The sequence below is a fragment of the Hippocampus comes genome, unplaced genomic scaffold, assembly GCF_001891065.2.
Source record: "Hippocampus comes isolate QL1 unplaced genomic scaffold, H_comes_QL1_v1.1 scaffold173, whole genome shotgun sequence".
NCBI lineage: Eukaryota > Metazoa > Chordata > Actinopteri > Syngnathiformes > Syngnathidae > Hippocampus > Hippocampus comes.
Window position 1 is genome coordinate 37,653 of NW_017805223.1, and position 13,388 is coordinate 51,040.

At 47.6% G+C, this 13,388-nt stretch overlaps 1 protein-coding gene across 4 annotated transcripts in view; it reads left to right on the forward strand.

Moving 5' to 3' along the window:
* Positions 1–6,432: 6,432 nt before the first annotated feature.
* Positions 6,433–13,388, forward strand: part of gulp1a (GULP PTB domain containing engulfment adaptor 1a) — a 30,351-nt gene continuing 23,395 nt past the window's right edge. Inside the window, exon 1 of one of the 4 annotated variants that reach the window (XM_019869234.1) lies at positions 6,433–6,595. The gene's annotated coding sequence lies outside the window, so the exon portion shown is untranslated. The remainder of the gene's footprint in view (positions 6,596–13,388) is intronic. The other 3 variants (XM_019869236.1, XM_019869238.1, XM_019869239.1) reach the window with 3 other exon arrangements.

The following is a 13,388-nucleotide window of genomic DNA, read 5'->3' on the forward strand; positions in this document are numbered from 1 at the left end:
CCCACCGTTCCCTCCTCCTCCATTCCTTTCTGCCTTCATGGCTTGAGCACAAATTTCGTTTTGATTAAGTCGGACACGCTGATTACTCCTAATGAGACAATCCGCTGGCGGGGGGAAATGGCAGTTGATAATGTGAAGCACATTTTGGCTCTTGCCGAGCTGGAGGCCACACTGAAGGGTTTGAATATGACCTGGCTAATATTTTTATGTCACCCTGCAATTTAAGAGCAAGAAGCGATAAGACGATTTTTCTCGTGTGATTATTCAATCCAGTCTCCTCATTTCCACCTCAGTAGAGAAAGGACATTGCAAATGTTTTTAGTACGACTGCCTGGCTATCAAAGGTGAAAAAAGTCGCCAAACACGCAAGGACTTTTGGAAGACTGTACGATGTTCTAGAATGAAAATTGGTGCAATATTCAGCTGCTCATTGGTGTGGTGACGTTTTTGGTCTTTTTTACCCCCATGAAATGAGTGTGATTGAGATTTGTTACAATTTGTGTATGAAAATGTTCAATGTAATTGTTCAGAGGTGGCTCTCACTGCTGCCATTATGGCAGGTTGAGAGCAGATTTCATTAGCACGGGGAGTTCTCATGCCTGCAGGCCTCAGATAACAAGAATATAATTGCCCATGTGCCAAACAAGTCACTTAAAACGAAAACGATGAGCGTTCTATGGAAGGCTCTTGGACGACCCCCCTACTTTGATTGGAAACTTTGACTGCATGCTATGCATTTCTTATCTCGGATCCAAAGACAGGGTTTGTTGTTTGTTGCGTTTGTTATAACAGCGGCCGTGTTTTTCTTTCTTCTTTTTTGTCTCGTTGTGTTCTGATATGATTCCACAGGAGACGATTTGGGTCTCAGTATGGTTTTATTTTCTGACTCGTGCACACGAAATACATGAGATTGGTGTTTCTACTCGGGACGGTCTCGCTGGCTCTCTTCGGCCACATCCAGAGCGAGAGTGCAGAAACCAAAAACAAACACAGCAAAATGTACAATACAAAATCATACCTGTGTCCGTAGAATGAAACGAGACTGGTGTTTCACTCGGACGGTCTCGCTGGCTCTCCTGTGGACCGGAAACAAGATGAATATGTTACGCGCTAATCGACGTTAGCGACATTAGCTTAAGCGGCTCCAAACGTCACTCAGTGACGACGACCCTTGCCCCAAATCGCCCAGGCTATCGTCAACAAAGTGTTCATAACCATAGCTGGACACGTACGCCGTAACGCCGAGTTTTATTCCTCCCATTGGCGCGGCGATTTTTGTAAGCGTCTTACCTCGTCGACCTCCAGAGCGAGACTGGCCGGTGCTTCGAACGGGCAGCGTGACGTCACCGCGCAATCCCTCTCCGCACTCCTGCGTCATAAATGCAAACAGAAACAAAGTCAAACAAGATAAAATCTACATTAAATCGCAACAACAACAATAGAAGTGTTTTGGGGCAATTAAGAATGGATTGTAACCGGTTACACTCGTGGTAATTCAGCCCTCCGTTTCGTCTCGAGTTGCTGCCGATGAGGATGACGACCGTGTTGGTATTTCATCTTCAGAGCAACTGCAAGACGTTCAAACAAAGCCTTGCTTTGGTGAACGCCGAGCGAGTTTTGGTGAATATAAATGCCCAACTAACTATGTTCAATGCCAATTCCGAAATATTTTCAAACGTTATTTTTACAAATAAATGCTTTGCTGATGAGTTGGCTAAACTAAAATGCACCTGACGTGCAGATGAAGCAAGGACTCTCCCAACTTCCTCTAACATCCCAGGCAAAGCTCATCTCTGCTTCTCATCATAATTGAAGGAGCACAAAAAATGCAAATGGATGAATTTTTCAGCAAGTAACAGAGGCTAGGTTAAAAAAAAACGGATGTATTTGCAAATAGTGCATTACAAACGCTAGTACATGGCTGTCTCTCCCTGCAATCATGTAGTTCATGTTGAAAAGTGTTATGAATGCCCCCCACCCGCAAAAAAAAAAAAAAAAAAAAAAAAGGAATGTGAGATGAGATAAGAAGGTTCTTTATGACTCACAAACATGAGCGTGCAGCCCCAGCATCCCCGGGCTTTGACAGCTCCTGCGTACTTCCTTTTTTATCTCCGGCCTCAAAAAGATGTCTGTTGAAAAACAGACGCCAAACATGTAAATAAGATGTTTTGCAAAGGGATAACATTGTGAGGAATAAAAACCTTTCCACAGCGACAGCAACTCAAGGATATTGTGTCAGAGATGTCTTTCTCTTCCCTCATATTTTGCTGACTGGCCCTGTATTCGTATTCGCCATTCATCGGTTACTCACAAGGGGAGTATTTTTCACCCAGTGAAGCTCTTAGTATCGTGCCACCTCAGGTAACTTTGCTCCTGCTGCTCTAACCCAAAGTGCAGCAGCAGCAGTGATTGTCGCTTCCACTGATTTGGGGCTGGGGGGGGGCGTGCTTGGCCGGAATTCTCATTTGTATTCAGAGGCCGCATACCGTAATCACTTAACAAAGGCATACCCCAAACACAGACCCGTCTTTGCTTTTGACCCGCTTTTAAACGTTGTCATTGTCCGCCTGAAAGAAAAGCAACTTGTAGTCATTGACCTCCCTGCAACCATTGCGTAACATGGCAGCGCTCAATCTCCAAAAGCTCCATCTCATAATGCCGCTGCGTGGATTCGAAATCCAATTACTGCAGCGGCACATCACAGGCCTCCTGAATTCCTAAAACCTGCAAATGCAACTCAAACAGGGGCGGATGTAAGCCGATTAAAACACCTCCGACAAACGGTTATATGCCTCAAAATGTCCCAAATGGATGGCAGGCGGCTTGCGTTTGCGCCCGCTACGGGGGCATGCATGTTGATGCGCCTCATTCTGAAGTGATCATCTGGAGAAAAAAAAAAGTCGGGCGGCCAGTTTGGAAAACAGGAAGATTCTCAATGTGCGGCGCTCTGGAGTGGCCTGCCTGCAGTCCTGACCTGTCTCCCATTGAAGAATTCCACTGACAAAGCTTCGACAATTAATGTCCTCAGTTCCACAAACCTTTATTGAATGTTGTTCAAAGAAAAGATGATGAAGCAGCGGTAAAAATGACCTCGGCCCATCTTTTTTGAACGTGTGCCATGTGACGGACAGAATCGGACTCTCAAAATGTGAACGAAAAGAGTTTACTGACAAAATGCCATGAATCTGACACTCGACTACTTGACGCACATGTATTTTACATCAGATAGAAATGTCGGGGTTGATTGGTCACGTTCATAACAAAAAGCGACTGTCGTGTCGCCATCTCAGACGCGATATGAATAAGTGGAAGGGTCAGGCAAACAACAAACGATTCCTCAGAATGGAATTGCTGGCAACTCGTGCTGTTTTCGATCGCCGTCCCGCACAAGCTGATCAAGTCAGTGGAGGCTCCGGCTTGCACCCGCGCTCACAAATCTTCACTGACGTAACGAGATTGCAGCAGCGAAATGCAGTCACAAGTCTTAATTAAAAACAAAGCGCCAACCAAACTCATCTTCATCACCGCAGCAAGAAACGAAGCCAAAATGTGGAAGGAGTTCCATCATGCTGACGTGGCAGTTGAAAAACTCTCATCTTTTTCAAAACTAACGCCTGATGACTCTTGACAAGTTCAAACAAATGCCGGAAGTGTTTGGCTCGCCCAAAATAGACCCCGTTTTGTGAGCCAGTCAAATAATAGCTGAGCTCTTTTATTCCACTCATGGACATGAACTGGCCCTCCTTCTGTTTTATTTACATGGAAACAGCATTTGAGCGGCGACATCCCCCTCCCTGCCTCCACTCCCTAATTTATGCTCCTGTTTTCCCTGCCCAAAATTGAAAATGCATTTTCGAGGGAGTTCTTGACATAAAACATGCCGTCGCGTCTGCGACACCAACACTTGGGAATGAAACCTGCAGACCGACAATTTCGGCATCACTTTTTTTTTTCAATCACAGTCAACACTCCATCCATCTCAGTCGCGTATTAAAATAACTGACTCTGTATTCATGTGAGACCTGAAATGGAAGTGCCATTTTCCAGCAGGCAGCTTATACAAGAGCATGTTTCGAATGACCTCGTTTTGTATTGTCGTAGATTGCCGACTCCTGCGCAAAGCATTGTCAGGAAACATACATCGACACGCCGTGTCATTTTGTGATGCACGGCTGTTGTTTCCCCCGGTCCAACCATTTGATACTGAGGACATGCCAGATGCTCGCGGTGCACAGTAACCAATGATGGCGCGATAGCTCTGAGCGATTCTCCGTCTTGTCTCGGGATGGAAATGGCCGGATTCAAAAACAAAAGACCTCAGTGTCCCAATACGTTTTGGAGGGCAGCATTTGAGACCAGCCAACAACAATCTGAAAGCGCAGCGTCAGGGGAATTCTTTCCGAGGATGGCCGGCTTGGTGACAACAGTCGGGGTCGTCACGATAATAACGCAAACCACAAGCGAGGGAAAGTCGAGTTGACAATCCGACAGCGTCCTCGAGGGATATTTCAAATGATTATCTGCCTCTTTCAATAGAATAATGAAGTCGTATGCAAGCACACGAGTCTGGAAGCCGAGCAAACGTGTCACACGGACAAACAACCGTACGCGCTCACATCCACAGCGTCGATGAGCGGCAACCCATTGCACACTGCCTGCACACAAGTCAGGCGGGTGTACCACTGCACCATCAGCGATTTCTTGCTGACATAATTGTACTCTAAAAATGTGAACTAAGAAAGAATTGACAACAAAGTTAATTTACATAAAAATACTTTTAAAAAATTCTCACGGGCCACATTTGAGTGACCGTTTCCCTTGGAGGGCCTTTATGACTGAAAGCATATAAAGAAGTCAGGAAGAATCAATTTCTCGAACGATTGTTTAAGTTACTGTCATGAGGGCGTTAAGGTCTCTCTTGTTTATGACATGTGAGAATCTGAAATTTTGGTGCAGATTTTAGCAAGCATCATGGAGGTTGAGTTGCTTTCGAGGGCCACATAAAATGATGTGGCGGGCCAGATCTGGCCCCCGGGCCCTGGGTTTGACACCTGTGCCTAAAAGCTTCTACAAACGGACCAGCTGAAGACATTCACAAAGCCAAGAGAAGGCTAGTAGCTTCTTTAAATGAGTACTTGTGTTGGCAAATCATATAGAGCCACTGCATGCAGCACAACAGCTGATGCTACTTCACCATGTTTGCTTTGAAACCTGGGCAACACTAACTGACTCGAGTCTGCTGAGCTCAGAGCCCGACTAAGTTTCGATTCAATTAGCTTCATGGAAGGAGTCTCAAGTGTTGGAATGGCAATGAAGCGCAGAAACAGGCTTCCCGGTTTGTGTTTTTGCAAGTGGCTCCCTTCAAGAAGAATGAGCCTTGTGGAAAATGGGTTAATTCGACTCAGGCGTTGTCTTTGTTTCGGCCGCGAAGCGCGCACGGCAGGGACTCAGCTGTACTAATGCCGCCTCCCAGTGTGTCGGGAAAGGACAGCTTGAACCCTGTTGGCATTTTGCAATGTACTGGGAAGCTTTCACGTCGGACTTCCAAGTGCAGATTCGGGAGTCTTGAATCGACCGGCTGGCGGCGGCTCTTGGCAACATGACATTCCCTGAACATCATCTGCATTGAAAGTTATTTACACGTCTGGATATTTGAAACATTTTATCCTGCGAGCATGTCTTACAAACAGTTATACGGGTGAGGGTTCAATTTTTGGCTTTCTGAGCAGAGCCGGCACATTCTTGCCTGTTGTTTGCGCTCAATTTTGCTGGCTTGATAATACAAATATTTCCGTACCAGTAGACTTCGTCTCGTCTTTGGGTGCGTACAATCGCACGGTGATTGCGGTGCATCTTGCAATCACTAACTAATCCTAGGCGGGCGACACCAAAATCGGCTACGTGTAGCGCTACACCGCGAGCCTCGGTGTCACGCATTCACTGTAATTACCTTTCATGTCCTGAAGGGTGATGCTGGGAAATGATTCCGCGGAGTAAATCAAAGTCTTTTGTTTGCAAGCGAATGCTAAAGTAAATGACCAATAAATCACATGAACAAAATAAGAATTACAGCCTGCTGGCAACTTACGATGAGCTATTCACATATCCATTTAAAAACGTGATGTCAGCAAGTGGCAAAAGGGCTTGAGCACCACTTTGTGCCTATGCGTGCATGCGTCTGGGTGGGTGGATGCCTTTGCAGTGGGGAGCGTTCTCTGAGCTGAAAAATAAGCAATTGCAAAGCTCAGCGATGAAACGTCACGTGACCACCGATCGATTTCAAGATAGTTGCAAGCAAACACATCGAGATCGGTGACCCGAAGCAGCAGGTTGATATCCTGCGCCCGCCCGCCCGCGCGTTCGTCAACTTGCTCCGCCGTTGTTGGCTGAGTGACGTCACGAGCGGCGAGCGCAGGAGCGAGAGGGAGGAGAGAGAAGGAAAAAGAGGAGGAGGAGAGTGACGAGGGACACTGTTGGTTGGATGTGCCTGCCCGGCGAGCAGGGGCGGGAGACACCGGACCGGACCGGACCCGAGAGCCTCGCTGGGTTTTGACCGCCGGGATACTCGATCGGGCTCGTCCGCGTTGCACCCGAAGTAAGTAAAGAGTCAGACGAGCCTCTCTCACTGCCAGCGCGAGCGTGGTGGGCAAAAGATGAAAAAAGTTGCGCTCGCTCCCTGCTTGTTTTTGACGAGCTCGAGCGGTGACCTCCTTGGCGGAACCGGGGAAAAGTTTACTTGCGCAAGTCCGGCGGAGGTGGACGACAGCTGATTTGGTCTTGCTTTTCTTTCACGCTCCGTCGAATTGCGGCATAGCGGTTCGAGTGCATATTGTGGAAAGCGGTTGAACCGTCTTGCTCTCCCTCTCGCTTCTCTCCGAGTGTGTTTTTGTCGAACTTGCAAAGCGAATCTTGTCTGTGTGATCACCCCCCGCCCCCCCCAAAAAAAGGCAGCGGCTATGCATGCGAGTGCGGACGTGCATTGCGTGTCATTTTGCCCCTTGTTATACATCCCACCAATTTTCCATTTGCGCTCGGCTCGAGGGTGAGCTGGAATTGATCCCAGCCGACATTCGGTCAGCGTGGTAAACCCTGGATTGGTCGCAGGCCAATCGCAGGGCACATCAAGATAAGCAATCATTTACACTCACGTGCACACATGGGCAATAGAGCCCGAAAGAGCACCAGGACTGTCGTGCTCGTTTTTTTTTTTCAGTGAGGAAAACTAGCACACTCATAATTTCCTTTGTAGAAAACAATGAAGAATGTGAGATCGAAGCAGATTATGATTTGATGTCGCAGTTTGACCAAACGCTCACTTTTCACTGCTGAAAACATATCAAGAAATAACGTATCCCTTGAAAGTACCTCCGATGAAGCTAAAATCAATATCAGCTGTTCTAGTGGGCTTTTTCTGACACTTGGCTCTGGCCCCAGCGTGGGAAGCAACAACAACCCCAAAGCGAGATGCCGCCGCCGCCGCCACCACGCTGCACCGTTGCTTGGCGCATTGTTCTTTTGGTCATGAGCACCAACCATATTTGGAATTATGACCCACCAGAACACGTTGCCCCACTTGCGTTTTGGGAGATTTTCAACGATGCAGTTTGAATGCAGCTTCAGCCTGATTATACCGGTGGCATCGTGATGGATTCCTTCAGTCCGATCGCCGTTCCCGTTTCCCGTTGCCGGCTGGCTTCACCCGTCAACGATCACACAGTGAGTGATGACATTGTTGGAAAGGAGCCCGCGTTCACCATTTCGTCACTGTCACCCGAAGCTCTGTCGCAACGGCTACGGCGTTCCGTCTGAAGCGGTTTGATGTCGGCCGACTGAAGCCGCCGTGTGCCGAAACGGCAACATGAAAGAGCTTTTAATCCGCTCGGATTTTGCATCTGTTACTTGTGGAAAATTAAAACGTCAAGATTAGAGGCGGGCTGATTACTGCCTCCGTTGCTTCAAGTCTAATCGTGGTTGATGTCAAACGGCAACCGCTTTCCCCAAGTTAAACGCCCCGCCCGCGTCTGGCCCAAGTCAAGATAATGAATTTTTGTGCAAATTCTTCACTTGTCATCTGAATTATGCCGGCGAGGGCCGCCAAATTGTCAGAGGGCGGCGCTGACTCAGCACGGGCCCGTTTGGCCGCTGACATTGTGTTGGAGCTTTGCATGCACGGGGCCCTTCTCTGCGCAGCTCTGGGCCGACTCATCGCTTCTGTGTGTGTTGAACAAAGGCCATGTTGAAATGGACCTGCGTGATGTCGTCCGCTAATCCCAGGATGGCGCGCAGTTCATCTTCAAAGGCAATCTGTGGAAATGGTTGTGGCGTAGCGCTGGTGCTTCCTCACAGGGATGACCTCTCAGCTGCGTCGTTTGTGGCCTGGGCTTCGTGTCAGGCTGGCTTTCAGCCCCAAAGCGTGGCCCTTTCCAGAGGGTTTTCGAAACCAAGTGACTGAATGTGACCGTTAGAAATTACCTTCCCTTGCCTCCTTTGCTGTTCCACAGGGTTCAATCGTGGGGCCTCTGTTGTTCTCACTGTATCCGCTCCTTTTGGGTTCCATCTTAAGGAAACAGGGTCTTTCCTTCGGACGCTATTCGGACGACGGAGATCAAAAAAGACGCTTTCCACTTTAATCTTAAGTCTTTCCATCTAGTTTGTGGCCACATTTACCGCCACCGCCGTCGACGATGCATTGCGTTGTTCTTCTGGGTTTTACAGAAAGTGTGTCCATAAATCTTTCCTACGTTTACATCACGTCAAGCAGAGTCGCTTAGCGTACTTGCTTTTCACAAGACTGTCACAGATTCAGGTCACTATTTTTATGCTGGCATCTTTACAAGACCTCCTCAAAGTAAATCACTGTTTCAACCTTGTCCAACATGTTCCCCGTTGACTTCCTGTTGCGGCTGCTAACAGACTGCGTTTGATATCTCGTGGACTTGATTTGTCAGTTCAAAGGAGCTTGTCTAGTCAGCTTGAAACTCAAGATGACCGCTTTATCATCCTCGTAGCGAACCCTTGGGAGTTAATTGGATTATTACTCAGTTTATACCGAAGCATCGCCGTGCCCTTATTGGCTCGAAATGTTTTCAAGCGTTGCTCGACTGGTTAGCGAGACGGTGTATTCGTTATGCTAGCTATCAGAAGGAGCTGTCGCGCGCGCCTCGAGCCGGACACTGAAACGCGAGCGAGTGTCTCAATTGTACTTTTTGCGTCGTGCAGTTTCGAGGTTGTTACCTGTTTTGTGAACCTGTTCAGCTTTCACCGGTGCAGGCGGTCGATTGCTAACACACTCAATAGCGGGAAGTAAGACCTTTGCCCGAGGTACGTATTTCCTCTTCTCGCTGACCTTTAAAAAAAAAAATGGTTGCACGTGTTTCAGTCGACTGGGCGGGACGTGCTGCCTCGCGGCCTCTCCGGCTTTTGCTGCCTCGCTTTGCCATTTCAGCCACGACGGTGCGCAATTCATCTGTCACGGTTGCCCCTGCAGTCCGGGAGGAGCGGACAGTGATGGATGCTAATCACTTTGCCTGCGAGTCCATCCACCCTCAGCTCAAAACAGGCTTTTTAGATAGCGCTGAATCTTAGCGTGCAATTGTGTCAAGTTAACAACCCCCCTGGAAATGGCATCTTTATTCACTCGGATATGAATGACAAAAATGACATTTTTGAGGAGATTAAACGGTTCATATCACATACCAGCAGATTGGTAGGCTCAAGTTTGTGCATAAAAAAAAAAAAAAAAAAAATCCAAAACAGACAGGCGGATGCCACTTTCTCGCAATCCATTTTGCTTTCCACTCTGAACAGAGCTTGCTGTATGTTAACTGCTACTTGCCACCCAGTGGTGTTTGTTTACCAGCCCTGAAAGCTGTTTTCAAATTCCGGCGGATAATCGACACATGACACTTGTTGGGCATTGTGCAATGATAATGTGGAATTTGATACATTTGGATCAGTTCGATTTGAGTCGTTGCTTTGAAGTAGCCGTGGCTCCTCGCGGGTCACTTGGATGAGAAAATCGGAATGCGCCTTCTTTCAAAGTTGAAAGGTCAAAGGAAAGCTACGTAATGGACGGGGACAGCGTGAGAGAACTTTATTTACCGCCCGGGATGAGTTAGAAGGATATCATGAAAAGCTCGGCGTTGCAAGGAGAAAACCTTTTTGTCATAATATCATGACGTAACATCAAAAACGTCAGATGCAATCATTCGTGGGTGTTTGAAGGCACCGACCGGTTAGATCAATGAGAAGCGAATTTGTGAGGGTGCGCTCCATTTGTTTACCCCCAAGTCTGATAAGGATCAGCGCTACTTCTTGTGCACACTCTAACGATGTCAAAATAGTAATTGGTGTGCACGAAATAGTAATTAGTGTGCACACAAAACCGTTTTATTTTCAATTGTCATGTCTGGGGCTGGATAAATAAAGCACAGCCTGATTTGCCTTCAAGTTTATCATCCTGAAGCCTGTTTTCGAGAACGGACTGTGCTGGCTGACATCCTTGTGATATTAGGCCACTCATTTTTTTTCTGAACTTTGTAATTTTGTGGCAAAGTTAGAAGCAGTAATGATACGCACTTAAAATGCGGATGACAGACGATCGCGTCTCATACCAAAACATTTCCATAAGCCGTCCCTGCGTGTGTTTAGCGGTGACGTGAAACTCGTCGTTGGCTTTTTCGAGGAAAAGAAAACGCGGTTCATCGTTTACCCAAGTGCCCGTACGAAGCAAATTTTGTATTCAGTTGGTTTTTGGCTTCGCCTTTTCAGCCCCATCGTTAGTTTGAGCTATTTGTACAAGTGCAAGGCTCCTGACCTCTGCGCTGAACCACTTCATCAAAATGAGCCTCGGGGGAGTCTGAAAATGTGTTTGGCTTGCTTAGTTCCTCGCAAGGCTATTTGTCTGTCACAAGTGTGACAAAGAAGGATCGCCCCTCGCTAAAATTGTTTTGGCCCGTGTCCCGTACATGCACGCGAGTGCAAAAGCTGATATGAACGCCGTCCTTGTGATTAAGCTACAACCGAGGCAAGTGGCAGTATAGACGTGACAAGGCACCCCCAAGGCGCAAACGCAGGACTTGATAACATCCATGACGTCTTCGGCGTCACCTTCCAAACACTCGGCCAGCACGCGTGGCTTTGACTGTCACAGCTAGCACGTCAATCGATGCTAACTTGATCTTGTGGCAAGTGAATGCGAAGAGAATTACGAGGAATGAGGCATCCGACAAGAAACGAGGCATCCAAGCAAAGCAAAACGAAGGCGTTGGCGTGCGGCTCACTTCTAAGGCCACGTGCACGCAGAACCAACGCAAACCAACAAATGCTTGATGGCCCTCCAAAAAAGGAAGAAGCCGACTTTTCCGCTCAATCAAACCCTCAAACAAGCAAAGCAAAAAGTCAGCTGCTCAAGCCAATTCCACTTGAGTGCGTCTGATCGGCTTTGTCGTGGCCTATTTCCCAAAGATGCCTTTCGGCCAAAGGAGCTTCATAATTCTTTTTAATCAACATTTGGCCCCGAGGAAAATCATTGACGAAGCAGGTAACGACGCACTGCTGATCAGTGTAATGATTGACACGAGTGACCAATCCTGCTGTCTGCAATCAACAGTGACCAAATGGACGGCCGTTGAAGACGGAGAAAAGGCCTCAAAAGAAATGATTGACGAAAACTCGGGCCATCTGAAAAGCTCTTTTTTTCTGTCGACAAAAAGACCGTGTCCGCAGAAAGCCTCAAAAGAAATGATTGACGTAAACTCAGGCCATCTGAAAAGCTCTTTTTTTTCTGTCGACAAAAAGACCGTGTCCGCAGAAAAGAGCATGCCCGCCAACCCGGCGTCACACGGCCAACTCACTTAAAATACACGAGCTTCATGTTGGGGAAATTTCAAAAACACGTTTCATTAATCCACACCAAATTCTCCGAACATGATGTAAGCAGTGTTTTCGGAACCGAACAGGAAGCCTGCCATTTTGTTTGGAAGCAGCAACATGAGGCGTCAACGAAAACATTTTTGATCATGAAATAAAGACCAAAGTGCTTTCTTTCAAAAAATGAATGAATAAATCAAAACGGAGACAATGTCTTCCGTTAATAAAGCTAACTTGAATCATCGCAAAAATGCCTTTGTTGTCCGAGCTGTGGGGTTTCATTTGAATTGTTTAGAATTCAGTATTGCTGTACGTCTCTATAGAAGGAAGGAAGGTCAGTCGTTTGAGAAATGCTGTTTCATGTGTGACAGCGCGGGCTGTTGTGTCTTTTTTTCCTTTTTTTAAATTGACTGTACTGTTATGTACGCACACTGCTTTGAGGAGGATTCAAGCATAGGTCAGCCAGGCTGGGCCGACATAGCTCTCGCCACTCTCGGTGGTTGCCTAGGGAAGAGGGGGGGGGGGAGGAGGGGGGCATTCTTTCCACTCAGAAGATCCTTTTGTCGAACGGAGCTCGCATGAAGGACAGCCTTGTCATGAAAACAATGCACACGCTGTGTGCGCTCAACTGTCAGGTCAGTTGGGCCGCACGAAGCAAAAAAAAAACAAGTTGTGAGTGATATTGATGCGATGTGGCGGGATCAATATCAGGTAGCAAGGACGGTCCTCTGTTCCCGCAGAGAAGTTTTCACAAAAGCGCTCTGTCGTTTGATCGTCGGTTTAGCTAGTCACGAAAAGCAGCGCTCTACAAAATGACATATTGCCTCGGAAACGGTGTCTGATTGACGGGCTTTGCAAGAAATGCGCCGAGGAGCCAAAAGTTGCAGAAAATCGACTTCAAGCATCGATTCTGCTTTCCGCCGTCATTTTGAAAGCATCTCACATGTTGCCCACTGGGCATCCGTTGCAGCCTGGTCGGGATTCTCCCCATCTGCGGCCCCTGCTCAGGGTTTCTCCTTTTTCTCCAGTTTTTCCTTGCCCTCCTGGAGATGAAGGTCAGGGTATGTCATGAATACTTGTCAACTGTGGGCATGCGGAGCCCTTCAAAAGGCTGCAGAAATCAATGTGACTTGACTCGACTGCGGCCGTAGAACTGTCTGGAAAAGAAGACGCGCTGAGCAGCAGCGTGCAACATGTCGGATGCGTTAGATGCCGAGCGCGCGGCATCCTACGGACCGAGGCGGCACAAACCTGCGGCCTGGGAGTCCGTGCAGAACACGGTGCGGGAAGTTGAAGTGGAATCTTCATTTGGTTAAAAAAAAAAATAAATCAAGGCCCGTTAGATGTTGGTTTAAAATGACTGCAGGCTTTTGCAAAACGACCCGAGCTTCACAGCACAAGACTGCTGTCACACCGCGTTAATTACGGAAGGATACCTACCACCATTTGGTGTTCTTTAAATAACGGCGGCGCTTCTCCTTTAATGAAGAGGGTTGGGCTTGGGTGGTGGGGGGGGG